This window comes from Balaenoptera ricei, chromosome 5 (genome assembly GCF_028023285.1).
Source record: "Balaenoptera ricei isolate mBalRic1 chromosome 5, mBalRic1.hap2, whole genome shotgun sequence".
Taxonomy (NCBI): Eukaryota; Metazoa; Chordata; class Mammalia; order Artiodactyla; family Balaenopteridae; genus Balaenoptera; species Balaenoptera ricei.
Window position 1 is genome coordinate 120,111,356 of NC_082643.1, and position 19,638 is coordinate 120,130,993.

The following is a 19,638-nucleotide window of genomic DNA, read 5'->3' on the forward strand; positions in this document are numbered from 1 at the left end:
CACCGTAAGGACTAGTGGGCAGCATTAAAACCTATGGATATTTGTAGGTCTAAGTAAGACTAAATAAAGGTTAAAATGTAGAGAGTATTATTTGAATAGTTATGTGCTCAGATATTTTTAAACTGTGGAGTAAGTGAGGAGGGCTTTTATGAAAAGAATACTTTTAACTATTCTTGGTAATTATATTGGAGGTGGTAGTATTAGTATTGTTATTCTGAGATTATCGTATGTCTAACGTACAAAGCAAATGAGTAAATTACGAGTTATTCTAACTCTATCACTTGTGATATTGAGAATGAGGATTTTTAGAATGGAAGAAAGGAAATATAGTTTTATTACTGAAGAGTTAAGTTAAAAAATCTGTAGGCCTAAACTTGAATTGGAAATATCTATATAAACTCATGCTATTGGAAACCTCATTTCTACTCTATTTTGTTGACTACATAGTTATGGAATGCAATCCAGTTGCAACAAGCTTTTCTAAATTCCACGTTGACGTTTTCAAGAGCCAATTTGAAGAGGCTCTTACTCGTCAATGATGGGAAAGGCATTTATTTATAATAATATATTTAAAAACTAATTGATTAATATTGAAGGATGATAGGAAACCAATTAATTACCTTGAAAATGAGTACATAAAAGGGCAGGCTCAGGACTTCCCTGGAAGTCCAGTGGTTAAGACTCCACACTTCCAAAGCAGGGGAGGCTGGTTTGATCCCTGGGCAGGGAACTAAGATCCTACATGCTGTGCGGCACAGCCAAAAATAAATAAATAAATAAAAGGCGGGGGGCAGGCTCAGGCATTTATCTTACCTTTCCAGTTTGAATTTTCCACTGCATAACCAAATAGTGCCTTTTTATAAAAGTATTAAATTAATAAGTAAAAATAGAAATGATAGAATTGGAGCATGACTGTTTTGTAGCCCTCAATGAATTAATAGATCTATGCATTAAAGGTCACTGCTAATAACATCACAGAAAAGAGACATGGAGACACAGGTATACCGACTCCAGAATCCATGTGATGAGATCCTCTAGACTCCAGAATCCATGTGATGAGATCGTCTACAGGTCAAACACAGTGTTCTTCAATAGACTATAAAAAAGTGTTGTATGTATACACACACAACAATGGAAATTTACTCAGCCATAAAAAAGAATGAAATATTGCCATTTGCAGCAACATGGATGGACCTAGAGAATATCATACTAAGTGAAGTAAGTCAGAAAAAAACAAATATTGTATGATATCACTTATATGTGGAACCTAAAAAATAATACAAATGAATCTATATATAAAACAGAAATCGACTCACAGACATAGAAAATAAACTTATGGTTACCAAAGGGGAAAGGGAGGAGGAGAGATATATTAGGAGCATGGGATTAATAGATACAAACTACTATACATAAAATAGAGAAGCAACAGGGATTTACTGTACAACACAGGAAACTATATTCAATATCTTATAATAACCTATAATGGAAGATAAACTGAAAAATATGTGTGTGTGTGTGTGTGTGTGTGTATGTATATATATATATATATATATATATATATATATGTAAAACGGAATCACTTTGCTGTATACCTGAAACTAACACAACATTGTAAATCAACTATACTTCAATTTAAAAAAAGACTTTAAAGACAGCAAAATTTTAGTATTATGAAACTATGTTATTGAGTGATTCTCATGTAAATGTAACATTATAAAGAAGTGCAAGGAAATGGTTACTAGTCAGGATAGAGATTACTTGAAACATTTATTTGGAAACTGGCATATATCATATCTTCTAAGTGTATACTTATAAGCCGAAGTATATACTTCTTATCTTGAATCTCTGTTTGGAACACAAGAATCCATCATATCTTCCAAGCCCAATATATCAGAAAGTCATTGCAGATGTCATGCTTCTCTCATGTTAGATCCACTTTGGCCATTCTGCTTTAACTTTTCCACATATCCCTTTCTTATCAATCCCATCATCCATGCCTTCTTTCAACGTTTTAACACTTCTCTCCCTATAATAGAATTTACCTGCTGTCTGATCACTGACTCCATTCAGGTTGGCTTCTATAACATCCTCCATATTATCACCAAAGTGAGATTTCAAAAATTAACATTTAAGATATGATCATTCATGATTAGGATGTCCAATATAAGGAAATTGAATGTAAGAGTGGGTTTTGCTTTCACACAGAGCTTCAGTGGAAGAATACATTTTTGTAAACTTTCAATTAGCTCTATTTTAAAGCAAGTTTTAGTCAATCATTACATGAAGTAATAGGACTAAACTAGATTAATAGAGCAATTAGAGAAGATTCTGATGCTACAAGGACAATTGAATGAAATTCTTTGAATCATAGATACTTGCACCATTAAAGCTTTTCATGGCATTTGTCTCCTTAGAAGCTGACCACCTAATTAGGCTAAGTGCATTACAATCACTGGCATCATCCAAAAGATTAATCTTTAGGTCTAGCCAGTCAGGAGAACTCCATAGCAGCTTATAGAGATTCTTTTGTTATTTTTCAAGATGCCCAGAAGAACTGCAGATAAGACTCTTACAGAGTCACAGACATTGTGTTTTCAATATAGAAAATGCTTTACGAGCCTAGCATTTCCATTTCAAAAATACAGACATTTAGACAGAGTGAGACTGGGGTGGGGTGGGTGGGGAGTTGCCCAAATTCCTAGCAGTAGAGGCAACAGATAAGAGAAGAAACCAGGTTGCTTGACTCCCAATCCACTGCTCTACCCTCTTGGGTATCAATAAAATAACAGAGCTCGGAGACCTCACGAGAGCAAACCAGGGCTTCCACGAGAGAAGGCAGTTTCATTTGCCAACAAAGGCCTTCCTGACTACACATTAAATGAGATGTGAGGAAAGAGCAGAGGCGATGCCCTGGCTTAGTTCAACCCCAACCCTAGTTCTGATGCACTTTAGGGTAGCAAGAGGTTTCTATTAGCCACTGAATTTTTCAATAGTAAATAAAAATGCAAATTAACAAAATCTGCCCTTAGAAAAGACAGAGAGATTTTGAAATACATAATACAGAATAATTTCTGATCTATAAAGGAGGAAAAGTATGAATAAATATTATGACCATCAAGATAGATATTACGAAAAGGAAATTGAAGTCAATCCCTTAACTTTCTATAACATGGAAAAAGGAGATAAAGTCAGGTTTTGATCTTTAAAGAGAAAATTACATAGAGAAAAATTGCATATTTAAGGTTTTTATAACTGATAAGAAAACATTTGAAACACTAAAGGTTGCAGTAAGCCTTAGGTTTTAAATGTGAAATTACTAGTTTATACTTCCTTTCATTCTATAAAAACAGCATTGCCTTTAAATTTTTTTCTCTGAAAATATAATAAGATTTTGCTATTTAAAGTGAACTAAAAGTACCTATGTTCAAAGCTTAGAAATCATCCACAGTTAGAACAAATGAAGTCCAGAATTAGTTTATAAACAATTACATTCTAAGTACTACATGTATGTACCAAATCCAGAAGTAGAAATGAAGGACATAACTTCAAATGGGAAATCTGAATTTGTACCAGAAAGACGAAACAAAAATACCCTTACCTTGGTTTTTTCACAAATGTTCTTTTTAAACACTGTGGTTAATGTATTGTGTAGGCTTACATTCTAGAAAAAAAAGTATATCAAGCATGAAAGACTGACAAATGTATTCAAATAAAATGAATAATTTATAATCTTCACCCTATTTTTCCATTTCCTTTTTAATATTTGAAATGAAAGTGGAAAGAATAAAAAGAGGGAAGATTTTATAAAATAGTAGCTCTTTTGTTCAATATCCTTCTTAGTATATATTAATCATTCTTTTCACCATACTTACTTATATTCTGATTAAAATTCCATTGTTGCCTTGTATGTCAAAACAGGCCATAATGATAAACCTCACCCTTTCCTATTGTTTTCATATGAAATTAGCTAGCCAGAATAACTATGCCTTCTTTCATACAAATAAGGAAAGTCGAAAAGGAGACAAAAAGCCCTCTAAACAACTGAAAAGTTTTTCCTCATTTTAAATCTATGAGTTAAAGGTACATTTGTCCTTACACTACCTTATATGTCTCAAAAACCTGCGCTGTATTATTGAGTAATCACACCAAAATGGCATTTCAATGATGCTTCAGTTGGAGAGTTTCAAGGGACGTTGATTATAAAAATGTTCATTATCCTTGTTGCTCATGCCAGTGTGTCTGGATTGCCAAAGGATTTTTTTTAAGTTGACAATTAGCAATATAATTACTTTCATTGTCATTTCAATAAAGAATTCATCTAGTCATCTGGATTTGAGTAATACATGTGGCTCTAGCTTTAAGATAAAGAACTTTTTCTTTTAAGAAATAAATTGAGCGGCTCATCCATCAAGGCTCTAATCACTTCTTTCCTTTCAGAGCACTTGGAACACTGTGTCAGCAGTGATGCTGGGAAGCTGGATGCCAAGTGTCTCTGTTTATTTCATTATTTCCAGTGTGTTCTCAGAACATCAAATCTGTTTTTAAGATAAAACTTTGCTTTTTTGTTACCCTGGCTCTGCATTACTTCAAAATGGGCTATTTGATTAATATACAGGATGCAATATAATTGCCACACACATGCCAGAAAAGAAACATGTTTCCTGTTCCAAAGTAAATAATTCTGATAAATATATAAAAGAATATTAGTTTTCTTTATTAGGTATTTGTTATTTAGATTTGCTATGGTTTTTATATGCATAGATAAGAAAACACTAAGGCCCTTGGTTGGGCATTTAAATAAGTATGATTATTTTTCTGAAACATTTTGGCAGGACATGAGAACTACAGCCAAGACCTTGACAGTTGTAACTGCCAGTTACTTTCCCCTGACATTGAACAAGAATAAAACAGATACTTCATTGTACCGTGTAGCATTGTTTTGCTTCTTTAAAATTATAGTCTTACAGCTATCTAATTACTCATTCATTTTTCTGTTTATGAAAGAATCCCAATGTTTCCCTCCTCCTATATACAAAAAAAAAAAAATTGAATATAGAAAGAATCCAACATTAAAGTGGATACTAAGCATGTTTTACATAATTCTCCTAATGTGAGCAATTGATTTCAAAAGAGAAATGTTATGGCAGACTAAAATTGTATTTCAACATAAATATTAACCAGTAATCCTTTGTTAAAATATATTTTAGGAGTTAGGAAATAAAATGTATGGGAAAAAGCAAAGTAATTGAGTTTAATCAACATGCAAATTTGACATTAGCATACACAACTTAATAGTTTTCAAAGATAAAAATTGTCCAAACACAGGGAATGTTAGACAGCTGTATCTGTACCTAAGGACAAGGCTAGATGCACTGGGCTGAAAATGCAGCATGAGCAATTTAAGTTTGAAATACAAGTTCTGAAGCATTTGAGCTGGGGAAAACTAGGAAGTTCTCTCACAGGCCTTTGCAGAGAGTTTCTCTCTCTGAGTTATGATTGGATCCCTTATCTCAATTATTTCCTTCTTTTGGCTGTGACTTGCAGACACTACTGAAAATTCATTCAAGAAGAGATAACATTTACTATGCAGTCATTTGTGGAAACAGTCACTTGAGGACCTTTTTCTCCTTACTGGCAACTTATCCTTACCACCTACCATAGAGCATGACACATAGTAAACACACAGTTACTACAGGCTAATTAATAAATCAATGAAGGAATGAGTCTATATAGGGTGTTCTATCAACCATCAGGCTAAGGCAGGGCAGGTACACAGTGGTTAAGAGCAAGTTGTCTGGAGCCCCTGCTAGGATCAAATCCTGGCTCTTCTACTTACCAGCTGTATGACCCTGGGTAATTTTATCTCCCTGTGCCCCAGTTTATGCATCTGTAAAATGGGATATTAATAATTAAGTAAAAATTAAGTGTTTAGGAGACTGAAAGGAAACAATAAAGAAACAAATAGAAATGAGATGTTAGTCACAGTGAACTTTGGGGAAACACATTAAAATAATAACATTAAAATACAAGGCAGGGGCTTCCTGGTGGCGCAGTGGTTGAGAATCTGCCTGCTAATGCAGGGGACACGGGTTCGAGCCCTGGTCTGGGAAGATCCCACATGCCGCGAAGCAACTAAGCCCGTGAGGCACAACTACTGAGCCTGCGCGTCTGGAGCCTGTGCTCTGCAACAAGAGAGGCCGCAATAGTGAGAGGCCCGCGCACCGTGATGAAGAGTGGCCCCCGCTTGCCACAACTAGAGAAAGCCCTCGCACAGAAACGAAGACCCAACACAGCCAAAAATAAAAAAATAAAATTAATTAATTAATTAAAAAAAATACAAGGCACATATATTTTTATACATGGAGATATACATATATTTCTTTCTACGTAGGAAAGAATCTAATAGCTAACATTTTGAAGCTGACACATATAGGATCTCTTACGTATCAATCATTGTTCTAAGCATATTTTCACACATTTTCAGGTTTTCAGGAAAACTTTGCAACACTTAACACACAGTGTGAGGAGTAAAAGCAATACTTGTAAAAAGCTATCCACAAAAACTAAACCCTCACAGGCTGTTCAGATGTCAAAGCAGTGATTTTTCTTCAGGGCCAGCAAAACCATGGATTAAGCCATTGCATGTCTCTGGAAGGTAGGGTCTGTCATGAGGAGCAGACGTGCAGGAAACACTTCACAAGGACCACCTCCCCTGTGTGTTGCACACACTTCCACACAGCAAGTCCTTACTCCTGGAAGGCAGAGTCCATCAGACTGGCACGGTGGTGGCAGCATGGTCACACCTGAAGTGCAGCTTCAGAAAGGTGAGCTTCATTCATCAGATTATTACAGGGACCCAGTAAACGCCTCTAATCCTCAAGAATGTAGAAAATAACCGTTACCCCTCTTTCCCTCTTTTCCTCAAAAAGTAAGTGAACTATGTGACACTTTTTGGTTATGAAAATTTCAAAGTAATAATTTGAAAGGTACAGGATACTTCAAATAATTCTTCTGCATGTTTTGATCCATTTCCCTATGGTCAAAATATTATAATGCACACAGAGACATAGCATAGAGCTGATCATTACTAATAATATCAACCATATTTTAAAATTATGAACGTACAAATGTTTAAATAATTTTAATAGCAATTAATAAAAATAAAAGCAAGATATGTACAAATCCACTAACCTTTTGGTGGCTATCATTTAAAAGATTCCTTATTAGTAAATTTAATTATGTAAAATTTTACATGAATATCTTAAAATATATATTGAGGTCAAATTATTTGCCTTGCTTGAAAGTAAACTCAAATATTCATTTTCTGTTGACTTCTCATTCTGACAACTGTCTATCAACTTATTGTCTATTCATTATTTAAATTAAAAGTAAAATAAAATGAAAAATCCCATAATAAGAATTACTTCTCAATAAAATATCTAATTTCCATCAAGAAAATATAGGTTAATACAATTTTAGAAACTTATGGACACTAACTTCCTATCTTTTCATTTAAAAAAATCAATTCTACTGTAATTTGAGAATAAATCTTCATCAGTCTATTGCTTCACAACTTATTCTATTTATACCATCAAGAGTAGCTAGACTAACTTTCAGCAATGCAGTTCGGCATTCTCTGCCGAACATAATTCAACTATGGAGAAGGAAAATTCAGCCATGGTCTTGGAAAAAAATGATGACTTTTGATTTCTTAGGATAAAAATGTGCTTTTTTAAAAAACTAATTTTTAAAATCTCCTTCCTTTATAGTTAACTCAAGTTCTACTTAAATCTATTACAGTCTTCTGCCCAATCATTATACTAAGAATTGTTTTCTCTTCAAATACTTCCTGCAAAGCTATTTCTGAATCCATTTCAATGCTGATTTACCACAGAGAAGGAATCATACTGACTTTGCTGCTGAGTAAAAGAAAAGGGAAAAGTGAGCATATAAGTCACCACTTACTAACTGAGCTTCTAATATGGGCCAGGCACTCAGCTACCTGTTTCTTTCCAAGACATATGAAAAGTCCACTCTGTTTTAGAAAACTTGGAAGTAAATTACATGAAATCAGAAGATCAAGATTAGGCAAGGGTGAAAATAATGGGAAATATTTAATTACTCTTTAAGTAAACAAACAAAAAAATCATCTCTCTTTAAGGTTGTATTTGATCTATCATTGCAGTTATTGGCATACTCCTGATATAAACTGGTTTTGCTTTCAGAGAAGCACAATTATTGGAGAAGATGTTTGTATTAGAGGAAAAAAAAAACAACCAAAAACAGGTAATAACACCGAAAATTGTACCTTAGAAAAACAGACCTGGGAAGAAGGGAACAATCTAGTTGCCCTATTGGCTGTAGTGTCCATCAATTAAATTGCTGCTTATCTACCTGAGGGAGAAACATTTGTTAAATGCTACACCTGGATCAAAGGTGAAATTTTCAGATTCTGGAAAAATAAATTGGTGTGCCTGTATATATTATTTCCCTATTTTTAATAAATGCATATATTTCAGTACAATAAGCATCCTGCCCTGCTGCTGTTCAGTGCCTTTTGCACACTTTGGAGATATCATCATAAGTTTTGTGAGACTGATATGCAGTCTAAAAGTAAGTGTTTCAAATAATTTTTGAAAGGCAACCTCCAGCAATATACACTGAGCACTCACAATTAGCTCCACACCCTCAGAACCTCTGATAAATGACTCCTATTCTCACATATAAAAAACTTATTTATAGTATCTACCAAATTCTTTCAACTCTTTGGGTCAAAACTAAAATGTATATGCTTCAACTTAGCTTTCATTTGAAAAAATTACTTTAGCTGAGTGTCTTGAGAAAAAAATTGATGGAGAATTTAAAGGAGAGCACATAAATTAGAAAAAAAGAGATCCTCACTACACACATAATAAGTAAATATCTTATACAAATATACACAGATTCCAATTTCCCTAGAATTTATGATGTTTGCAAGTTTTCATCATCCTTTTTGCCAAGAATTTAAAATTTAAAAAATATACAGACAGGTAGCTTTAGATTTTAATTAGCTTTAGAAAATGGTAAAAACTTTATACCAAAAAGTTCATTCATTAAAAATGTTTTTGGCTCCATATATTCAGGATTCCATGACTGATACTAGCTTAGGGATGGGGTAGCAATAATAACTGAGATATCAACAATAACCCCAGGAACACATTCTCATGGGGGGAAAAGAATTATATAAAAGTCCCTCCATTTCATATTTACTGATTTTAGAATGTGATAGGAATAATGATCTGACTATGAAAACAGAATCTGGAGATATCTAGTTAAGATGCTTCTGTTCTATATGTCCACAGTTGAACACACCTTCTCTAATCTAAACACTTAGCACTAACAGAAACAAAAATTTTTTTTAAGGCATAGCCTCTTAAAAATAAGATAAACATCTTCTTGGGGAAGAAACAAGACAGAAACCCGAGCAACGTTTTGGCTGAAGATAAATGCCTGCTGAACTAGGGAGCTTGGTCAGACAGCATTGCTCTACAATTTTGGCTACTGAGGGCAAAGGAAACTGAAGTGTTCTGTAGTCAAACTGGGAAGGAGATCTTGGTGCTCTACTTAGAGCCACTGGCTTCAGTGGGTTTCCTCTGCTTGTGAAAGGAGGGGAGCAAAGAAAAAATACATGTTGCTAACACAGCCTGTGCTGTTTTTGTTGGTTTGTTTTATCAATAAGAGAGCATTGGGAGGTAGGAAAATATAGATATTACCTTCTGACTGAGAACTGAAACAAGCTGCCTGCCGCTGCATGGACCACTCTAAACTCATTGTAGGTTGTCCCAATTTCAGTGCTGTGCCAGATGAGTTCTTTTTGCTACAGCAGATAACAATGTTTCAGGTATGTGGCCATTGATCCTACAGAAAAAGAGGATCAGAAACAGTTGCAACTCCGTGGAGAAAAACAAGAGTATATTTTGTGGGGGTTTTTTCTTTATAAATTATTTTTATTATTTTTAATTTTTTTATTTTTTTAACATCTTTATTGGAGTATGATTGCTTTACAATGGTGTGTTAGTTTATGCTGTACAACAAAGTGAATCAACTATACGTATACATATATCCCCATATCCCCTCCCTCTTGCGTCTCCCTCCCACCCTCCCTATCCCACCCCTCTAGGTGGTCACAAAGCACAGAGCTGACCTCCCTGTGCTATGTGGCTGCTTCCCACTAGCTATCTATTTAACATTTGGTAGTGTACATATGTCAATGCTACTCTCTCACTTCGTCCCAGCTTACCCTTACCCCTCCCCGTGTCCTCAAGTCTTTTCTCTACATCTGCATCTTTATTCCTATCCTGCCCCTAGGTTCATCAGAACCATTTTGTTTTTTTTAGATTCCATATTATATGTGTTAGCATAAGGTATATGTTTTTCTCTTTCTGACCTACTTCACTCTGTATGACAGACTCTAGGTCCATCCACCTCATTACAAATAACTCAATTTCGTTTCTTTTTATGGCTGAGTAATATTCTATTATATAATCCAAAAAATGGGCGGAAGACCTAAATAGATATTTCTCCAGAGAAGATATACAGACTGCCAACAAACACATGAAAGGATACTCAACATCACTAATAATTAGAGAAATGCAAATCAAAACCACAGTGAGGTATCACCTCACACTGGTCAGAACGGCCATCATCAAAAGGGAACCCCCTTGCACTGTCGGTGGGAATGTAAATTAATACAGCCACTGTGGAGAACAGTATGGAGGTTCCTTAAAAAACTAAAAATAGAACTACCATACGACCCAGTAATCCCACTACTGGGCATATACCCTGAGAAAACCATTAATTTAAAAAGAGGCATGTACCACGATGTTTATTGCAACACTTTACAAAAAGCCAGGACATGGAAGCAACCTAAGAGTACATATTGACAGGCTTACTCCAAGCCAATGTTAACTCGTCCACCTCTTGCCATTATATGGTTCAAAGAGACCTGTGACAGTCAGATATAGTACAAAATTTCACATCATTCCATGATACTGATAATATGCACATAATTAAACCACTTAAGCAAGAAACAATTACATTGGAAGCTTTGGTAAGACACACGTAATCCAATGAGTGGAATATAAAGCCTGTAAAGATTCAGGTTTCTGCCATTTCAGTAACATTTTTAGAGTTCTAGTGGTCAGAGACATGCTGGACATCCACTAAGAAATAAAAGACAAATTATTGCATCTTGTGATCCAAAAAAGGAAGCCCAACACCTGATCTGCCTCTTTAGGATCCAAAGGCAGTGTATTCTACACTTGGGAATAATGCTTTGACCATTATGCCTAGTCACATGGAAGGCTGCCAGATTTATGTGGCACTCAGAGTAAGAATGGGCTCTGCAGCAGGTCAAGGCTATAGTATAAGAGCTGTCACTTGACTCATTGTCCTGGCATCTTATGGTGCTGGAGGTTTCAGTGGTGAAAAAAGATAAAGTGTGAAGTTTAAGGGAGACTCATAATCAAGCCCTTGGGTTGTGGAGCAAAACCATGTCATTTTCAAGAGGGAATTATATACCTTTGAAAAAACAGCTCCTGGGAATTCCCTGGCATTCCACTGGTTAGGACTCCGCACTTTCAAGGGCCTGGGTTTGGTCCTAGGTCGGGGAACTCAGATCCCACAAGCCGCATGGCACAGCCAAAAAAATTTAAAAGAAAAGTAAAAAACAGCTCCTGGTGTGCCACTGGAACCTGATAGAACACTTGACCATTGGCTATGATGTGATGCTGCATATGAGCCATCCAATATCCAGACCCAACAAGTCATAAAGTTAGGGATGGCCAGGAACAATTCGTCATAAATTGGAAATGGTACAGCCATGACTGAGCCTGAGAAAGACAACAGAGTAGGAGTAAGCTATGTTATCTCATGGCCCACTTCATCTATCACAGTCGTACCAGCACTACTCATTCAGGTCACACTTATGACCTCGTGAGTTGGGGTCCTTTATGACCAGCTGACAAAAGTGGAAAAATCTGAGTTTGTCTGGTCAAAAATCAGCTTGGGATGTGTGTGCATTCTGAAAATGGGCTGCAGCTGCACTACAGCCCCACTACTAGAGCCTGAAGAATGATTAGGAATGTTGATCTTCCCACTGGGAAAGTATATGTGCTCATCTACTTTGTGTGGAAAAAGTATCTCAATGTTAGAATATATAAAGGTATATAAGCAGTGATGAATTGCTTTACTGGTTGGTCAAGGACCCAGAAGTAGAAATATTTGAATATGGAGGCTAAAAAAGTATAGGCAACAGGTGTATGATAAATCTATGGGAGTGGACACCAGTGAGATATTTAGAACTACTTGTTACTTCCCCCAGGAAATTTTGAACCCAGAAGAGGTTTACTTCAACAATAAAGTACACAGGAGGGAGGAACCAAGATGGCGGAGTAGAAGGACGTGCTCTCACTCCCTCTTGCGAGAACACCAGAATCACACACTAGCTGCTGGACAATCATCGACAGGAAGATACTGGAACTCACCAAAAAAGATACCCCACATCCAAAGACAAAGGAGAAGCCACAATGAGACGGTAGGAGGGCTGCAATCACAGTAAAATCAAATCCCATAACTGCTGGGTGGGTGACTCACAGACTGGAGAACACTTATACCACAGAAGTCCGCCCACTGGAGTGAAGGTTCTGAGCCCCACGTCAGGCTTCCCACCCTGGGGGTCCGGCAACGGGAGGAGGAATTCCTAGAGAATCAGACTTTGAGGCCTAGTGGGATTTGATTGCAGGACTTCGACAGGACTGGGGGAAACAGAGATTCCATTCTTGGAGGGCACAAACAAAGTAGTGTGTGCATCGGGACCCAGGGGAAGGAGCATTGACCCCAGGGGAGACTGAACCAGACCTACCTGCTAGTGTTGGAGGGTCTCCCGCAGAGGCGGGGGGTGGCTGTGGCTCATCGTGGGGACAAGGACACAGGCAGCAGAAGTTCTGGGAAGTACTCCTTGGCGTGAGCCCTCCGAGAGTCTGTCATTAGCCCCACCAAAGAGCCCAGGTAGGCTCCAGTGTTGGGTTGCCTCAGGCCAAACAACCAACAGGGAGGGAACCCAACCCCACCCATCAACAGTCAAGTGGATTAAAGTTTTACTGAGCTCTGCCCACCAGAGCAACACCCAGCTCTACCCATCACCAGTCCCTCCCATCAGGAAACTTACACAAGCCTCTTAGATAGCCTCATCCACCAGGGGGCAGACAGCAGAAGCAAGAAGAACTACAATCCTGCAGCCTGTGGAACAAAAAACACATTCACAGAAAGATAGACAAGATGAAAAGGCAGAGGGCTATGTACCAGATGAAGGAACAAGACAAAACCCCAGAAAAACAACTAAATGAAGTGGAGATAGGCAACCTTCCAGAAAAAGAATTCAGAATAATGATAGTGAAGACGATCCAGGACCTCGGAAAAAGAATGGAGGCAAAGATTGAGAAGATGCAAGAAATGTTTAACAAAGACCTAGAAGAATTAAAAAACAAACAAACAGAGATGAACAATACAATAACTGAAATGAAAACTACACTAGAAGGAATCAATAGCAGAATAACTGAGGCAGAAGAACGGATAAGTGACCTGGAAGACAGAATGGTGGAATTCACTGTTGCAGAACAGAATAAAGAAAAAAGAAAGAAAAGAAATGAAGACAGCCTAAGAGACCTCTGGGACAACATTAAACGCAACAACGTTCGCATTACAGGGGTCCCAAAAGGAGAAGAGAGAGAGAAAGGATCTGAGAAAATATTTGAAGAGATTATAGTCAAAAACTTCCCTAACATGGGAAAGGAAATAGCCACCAAGTCCAGAAAGCGCAGCGAGTCCCGTACAGGATAAACCCAAGGAGAAACAGGCCGAGACACATAGTAATCAAATTGGCAAAAATTAAAGACAAAGAAAAATTATTGAAAGTAGCAAGGGAAAAACGACAAATAACATACAAGGGAACTCCCATAAGGTTAACAGCTGATTTCTCAGCAGAAACTCTACAAGCCAGAAGGGAGTGGCATGATATACTTAAAGTGATGAACGGGAAGAACCTACAACCAAGATTACTCTACCCGGCAAGGATCTCATTCAGATTCGATGGAGAAATCAAAAGCTTTACAGACAAGCAAAAGATAAGAGAATTCAGCACCTCCAAACCAGCTCTACAACATATGCTAAAGGAACTTCTCTAAGTGGGAAACACAAGAGAAGAAAAGGACCTGCAAAAACAAACCCAAAACAATTAAGAAAATGGTCATAGGAACATACATATCGATAATTACCTTAAACGTGAATGGATTAAATGCTCCAACCAAAAGACACAGGCTTGCTGAATGGATACAAAAACAAGACCCATATATATATGCTGCCTACAAGAGACCCACTTCAGACCTAGGGACACATACAGACTGAAAGTGAGGGGGTGGAAAAAGATATTCCATGCAAATGGAAATCAAAAGAAAGCTGGAGTAGCAATACTCATATCAGAAAAAATGGACTTTAAAATAAAGAATATTACAAGAGACAAGGAAGGACACTACATAACGATCAAGGGATCAATCCAAGAAGAAGATATAACAATTATACATATATACGCACCCAACATAGGAGCACCTCAATACATAAGGCAACTGCTAACAGCTATAAAAGAAGAATACGACAGTAACTCAATAATAGTGGGGGACTTTAACACCTCACTTACACCATGGACAGATCATCCAAAATGAAAATAAATAAGGAAACACAAGTTTTAAATGACACAATAGACCAGATAGATTTAATTGATATTTATAGGACATTCCATCCAAAAACAGCAGATTACACTTTCTTCTCAAGTGCACACGGAACATTCTCCAGGATATATCACATCTTGGGCCACAAATCAAGCCTCAGTAAATTTAAGAAAATTGAAATCATATCAGGCATCTTTTCTGACCACAACGCTATGAGATTAGAAATGAATAACAGGGGAAAAAATGTAAAAAACACAAACACATGGAGGGTAAACAATACATTACTAAATAAGCAAGAGATCACTGAAGAAATCAAAGAGGAAATCAAAAAATACCTAGAGACAAATGACAATGAAAACACGATGATCCAAAACCTATGGGATGCAGTGAAAGTAGTTCTAAGAGGGAAGTTTATAGCTAGACAAGCCTACCTCAAGAAACAAGAAAAATCTCAAGTAAACAATCTAACCTTACACCTAAAGGAACTAGAGAAAGAAGAACAAACAAAACCCAAAGTTAGCAGAAGGAAAGAAATCATCAAGATCAGAGCAGAAATAAATGAAATAGAAACAAAGAAAACAATAGCAAAGATCAATAAAACTAAAAGCTGGTTCTTTGAGAAGATAAACAAAACTGATAAACCATTAGCCAGACTCATCAAGAAAAAGAGGGAGAGGACTCAAATCAATAAAATTAGAAATGAAAAAGGAGAAGTTACAACAGACACCGCAGAAATACAAAGCATCCTAAGAGACTGCCACAAGCAACTCTATGCCAACAAAATGGAAAACCTGGAAGAAATGGACAAATTCTTAGAAAGGTATAACCTTCCAAGACTGAACCAGGAAGAAATAGAAAATATGAACAGACCAATCACAAGCACTGAAATTGAAAGTGTGATTAAAAATCTTCCAACAAAAAAAAGTCCAGAACCAGATGGCTTCACAGGTGAATTCTATCAAACATTTAGAGAAGAGCTGACACCCATCCTTCTCAAACTCTTCCAAAAAATTGCAGAGGAAGGAACACTCCCAAATTCATTCTATGAGGTCACCATCATCCTGATACCAAAACCAGACAAAGATACTACAAGAAAAGAAAATTACAGACCAATATCACTGATGAATATAGATGCAAAAATCCTCAACACATTACTAGCAAACAGAATCCAACAACACATTAAAAGGATCATACACCATGATCAAGTGGGATTTATCCTAGGGATGCAAGGGTTCTTCAATATACGCAAATCAATCAATGTGATACACCATATTAACAAATTGAAGAAGAAAAACCATATGATCATCTCAATAGATGCAGAAAAAGCTTTTGACAAAATTCAACACCCATTTATGATAAAAACTCTCCAGAAAGTGGGCATAGAGGGAACCTACCTCAACATAATAAAGGCCATATATGACAAACCCACAGCAAACATCATTTTCAATGGTGAAAAACTCAAACCATTTCCTCTAAGATCAGGAAATAGACAAGGATGTCCACTCTCACCACTATTATTCAACATTGTTTTGGAAGTCCTAGCCACGGCAATCAGAGAAGAAAAAGAAATAAAAGGAATACAAATTGGAAAAGAAGTGGAACTGTCACTGTTTGCAGATGACATGATACTATACATAGAGAATCCTAAAAACACCACCAGAAAACTACTAGAGTTAATCAATGAATTTGGTAAAGTTGCAGGATAGAAAATTAATGCACAGAAATCTCTTGCATTCCTATACACTAATGATGAAAAACCTGAAAGAGAAATTAAGGAAACACTCTCATTTACCATTGCAACAAAAAGAATAAAATACCTGGGAACAAACCTACCTAGGGAGACAAAAGACTTGTATGCAGAAAACTATAAGACACTGATGAAAGAAATTAAAGATGATACCAACAGATGGAGAGATATACCATGTTTTTGGATTGGAAGAATCAATATTGTGAAAATGACTATATTACCCAAAGCAATTTACAGATTCAATGCAATCCCTATCAAATTACCATTGGCATTTTTTATGGAACTAGAACAAAAAATCTTAAAATTTGTATGGAGACACAAAAGACTCTGAATAGCCAAAGCAGTCTTGAGGGAAAAAAATGGAGTTGAAGGAATCAGACTTCCTGACTTCAGACTATACTACAAAGCTACAGTAATCAAGACAATATGGTACTGGCACAAAAACAGAAACATAGATCAATGGAACAAGACAGAAAGCCCAGACATAAACCCATGCACCTATGGTCAACTAATGTATGACAAAGGAGGCAAGGATATACAATGGAGAAAAGACAGTCTCTTCAATAAGTGGTGCTGAGAAAACTGGACAGCTACATGTCAAAGAATGAAATTAGAACACTCCCTAACACCATACACAAAAATAAACTCAAAATGGATTCGAGAACTAAATGTAAAGCCAGACACTATAGAACTCTTAGAGGAAAACATAGGAAGAACACTCTTTGACATAAATCACAGCAAGATCTTTTTTGATCCACCTCCTAGAGTAATGGAAGTAAAAACAAAAATAAACAAATGGCACCTAATGAAACTTAAAAGGTTTTGCACAGCAAAGGAAACCATAAACAAGATGAAAAGACAACCCTCAGAATTGGAGAAAATATTTGCAAACGAATCAATGGACAAAGGATTCATATCCAAAATATATAAACAGCTCATGCAGCTCAATATTAAAAAAACAAAAAACCCAATCCAAAAATGGGCAGAAGACCTAAATAGACACTTCTCCAAAGAAGACATACAGATGGCCAAGAGGCACATGAAAAGCTGCTCAACATCACTAATTATTAGAGAAATGAAAATGAAAACTACAACGAGGTATCACCTCACACCAGTTAGAATGGGCATCATCAGAAAATCTACAAACAACAAATGCTGGAGAGGGTGTGGAGAAAAGGGAACCCTCTTGCACTGTTGGTGGGAATGTAAATTGATACAGGCACTATGGAGAACAGTGTGGAGGTTCCCTAAAAAACTAAAAATAGAATTACCATATGATCCAGCAATCCCACTACTGGGCATATACCCAGAGAAAACCATAATTCAAAGAGACACATGCACCCCAGTATTCATTGCAGCACTATTTACAATAGCCAGGTCATGGAAGCAACCTAAATGCCCATTGACAGACGAATGGATAAAGAAGTAGTGGTACATATATACAATGGAATATTACTCAGCCATAAAAAGGAACGAAATTGAGTCATCTGTTGAGACGTGGATGGATCTAGAGACTGTCATACAGAGTGAAGTAAGTCAGAAAGAGAAAAACAAATATCGTATATTAACGCATGTATGTGGAACCTAGAAAAATGGTACAGATGAACCGGTTTGCAGGGCAGAAGTTGAGACACAGATGTAGAGAACAAAAGTATGGACACCAAGGGGGGAAAGACACAGAGGGTGGGGATGGGGGTGTGCTGAATTGGGCGATTGGGATTGACATGTATACACTGATGTGTACAAAATTGATGACTAATAAGAACCTGCTGTATAAAAAAATAAATAAAATTAAATTTAAAAATTAAAAAAAAAACGAATACTAAACTTTCTTTGGATTATTTGTATGGAATTACGTTAATATAAATGTTTCAGACATTATATGAAATTCCTAAAAATCTTATATGTACTGGTATAATGTTATAAGTCATAATTCTAGTTATTACTTTAAAATGTGTATCTCAGAAATAACTAAATTTCCTTGTCAATTGCATTATTATGAACTTTCATCAAATCTTTAACCGTGGTCATTTTTAAGTCTTTTGTCATTTACAGACAGTTCTGGGTGTACTCTGATGCTTTTGCAAAAATGTTCCAATAAAAGGGTTTCATCTTCAAGGAATTCATGGAAAAGACTCTGACAAGTACAGGTTTCTTGTAACTGACTGTACTGCTGAACTGAATGAATAAGCATTTTCAGAACTCTAATGGAAAACTGATGAATTCATAAAAGTGCTAACAAAAGATCAAGATGAAAAAAAAATTAATTACAGGGGACTGAGTGAACTGATGAGGATATTATAATTTTTGTGACTTTCTGTTTGAATAAAAAAAAATGTGATGTAAAAAAAAAAACAACAATAAAGTAGACAGACTAACTCTATTTGTTGTCTTTTGTTAGTCACTGTCATCAGACATCAGAGTATTGGCAAATGGATACAGCAACAGAGTGGCCATGGTGGCCAGGATGGAGACTAGACATGGGTCTGTCAGTGTGGTCTCTCACTCACCAAGGCTGATCTAGCTACTGGTGATACCAAATGTCCAACGTGCTAGCAAAAGAGATCAAAACTGAGACACCAATATGACACCAAGTTTTTCAAAATCCAAAGAGCTACTTGGTAGAAAGTTGACTACATTAGACCCCTTCAAACACATAAGGGGCAGTAATTCATAGTAACTGGAATTGATATATATTTTTGCCTTTCCTACCCACAGGGCTTCAGCCAGCAGAGGGCGTGCTTGACCCACCAACACTAAGTCACTAATTGGTGTGATACATAAATCTGGAAACCAAGAGGATGTAGTAGGAGTGGTCCCTTTTAACATGACCGATTTGGGAGAGTCTATACTTCCTCTTGCTGTGACTCTTGGTTCTGTAGGTTTAGAAGTTTTGGATCGAAGAAAGGGGAGATGACACCAAATGACACAGCAAACATGTCATTATATTTTAAACTAGATTTACCACCCAGTTGCCATTATAACTTAAACAAATCTCTGTGTCAGAGTATGTTTTTAAGGGAAACTGACCAGCTAAAATCCCCTCCTCGGCGAGGCTTTCCTACTATATTTAAAATGATACCTCCAACAACCCCTAATCCTTTTCCCTGCTGAATTTTTCTCTGTAAC

The 19,638-nt window shown here is 36.5% G+C and overlaps 1 long non-coding RNA gene across 1 annotated transcript in view; it reads right to left on the minus strand.

Annotated features, from left to right (window-relative positions):
• Positions 1-3,598: 3,598 nt before the first annotated feature.
• LOC132366637 (uncharacterized) overlaps positions 3,599-19,638 on the minus strand; it is a 37,692-nt gene continuing 21,652 nt past the window's right edge. Inside the window, exons 3-5 of the long non-coding RNA XR_009503481.1 lie at positions 9,753-9,897; positions 5,837-5,887; positions 3,599-3,661 (exon numbers count right to left, since the gene is read on the minus strand). This is a non-coding gene — a long non-coding RNA (uncharacterized LOC132366637). The remainder of the gene's footprint in view (positions 3,662-5,836; positions 5,888-9,752; positions 9,898-19,638) is intronic.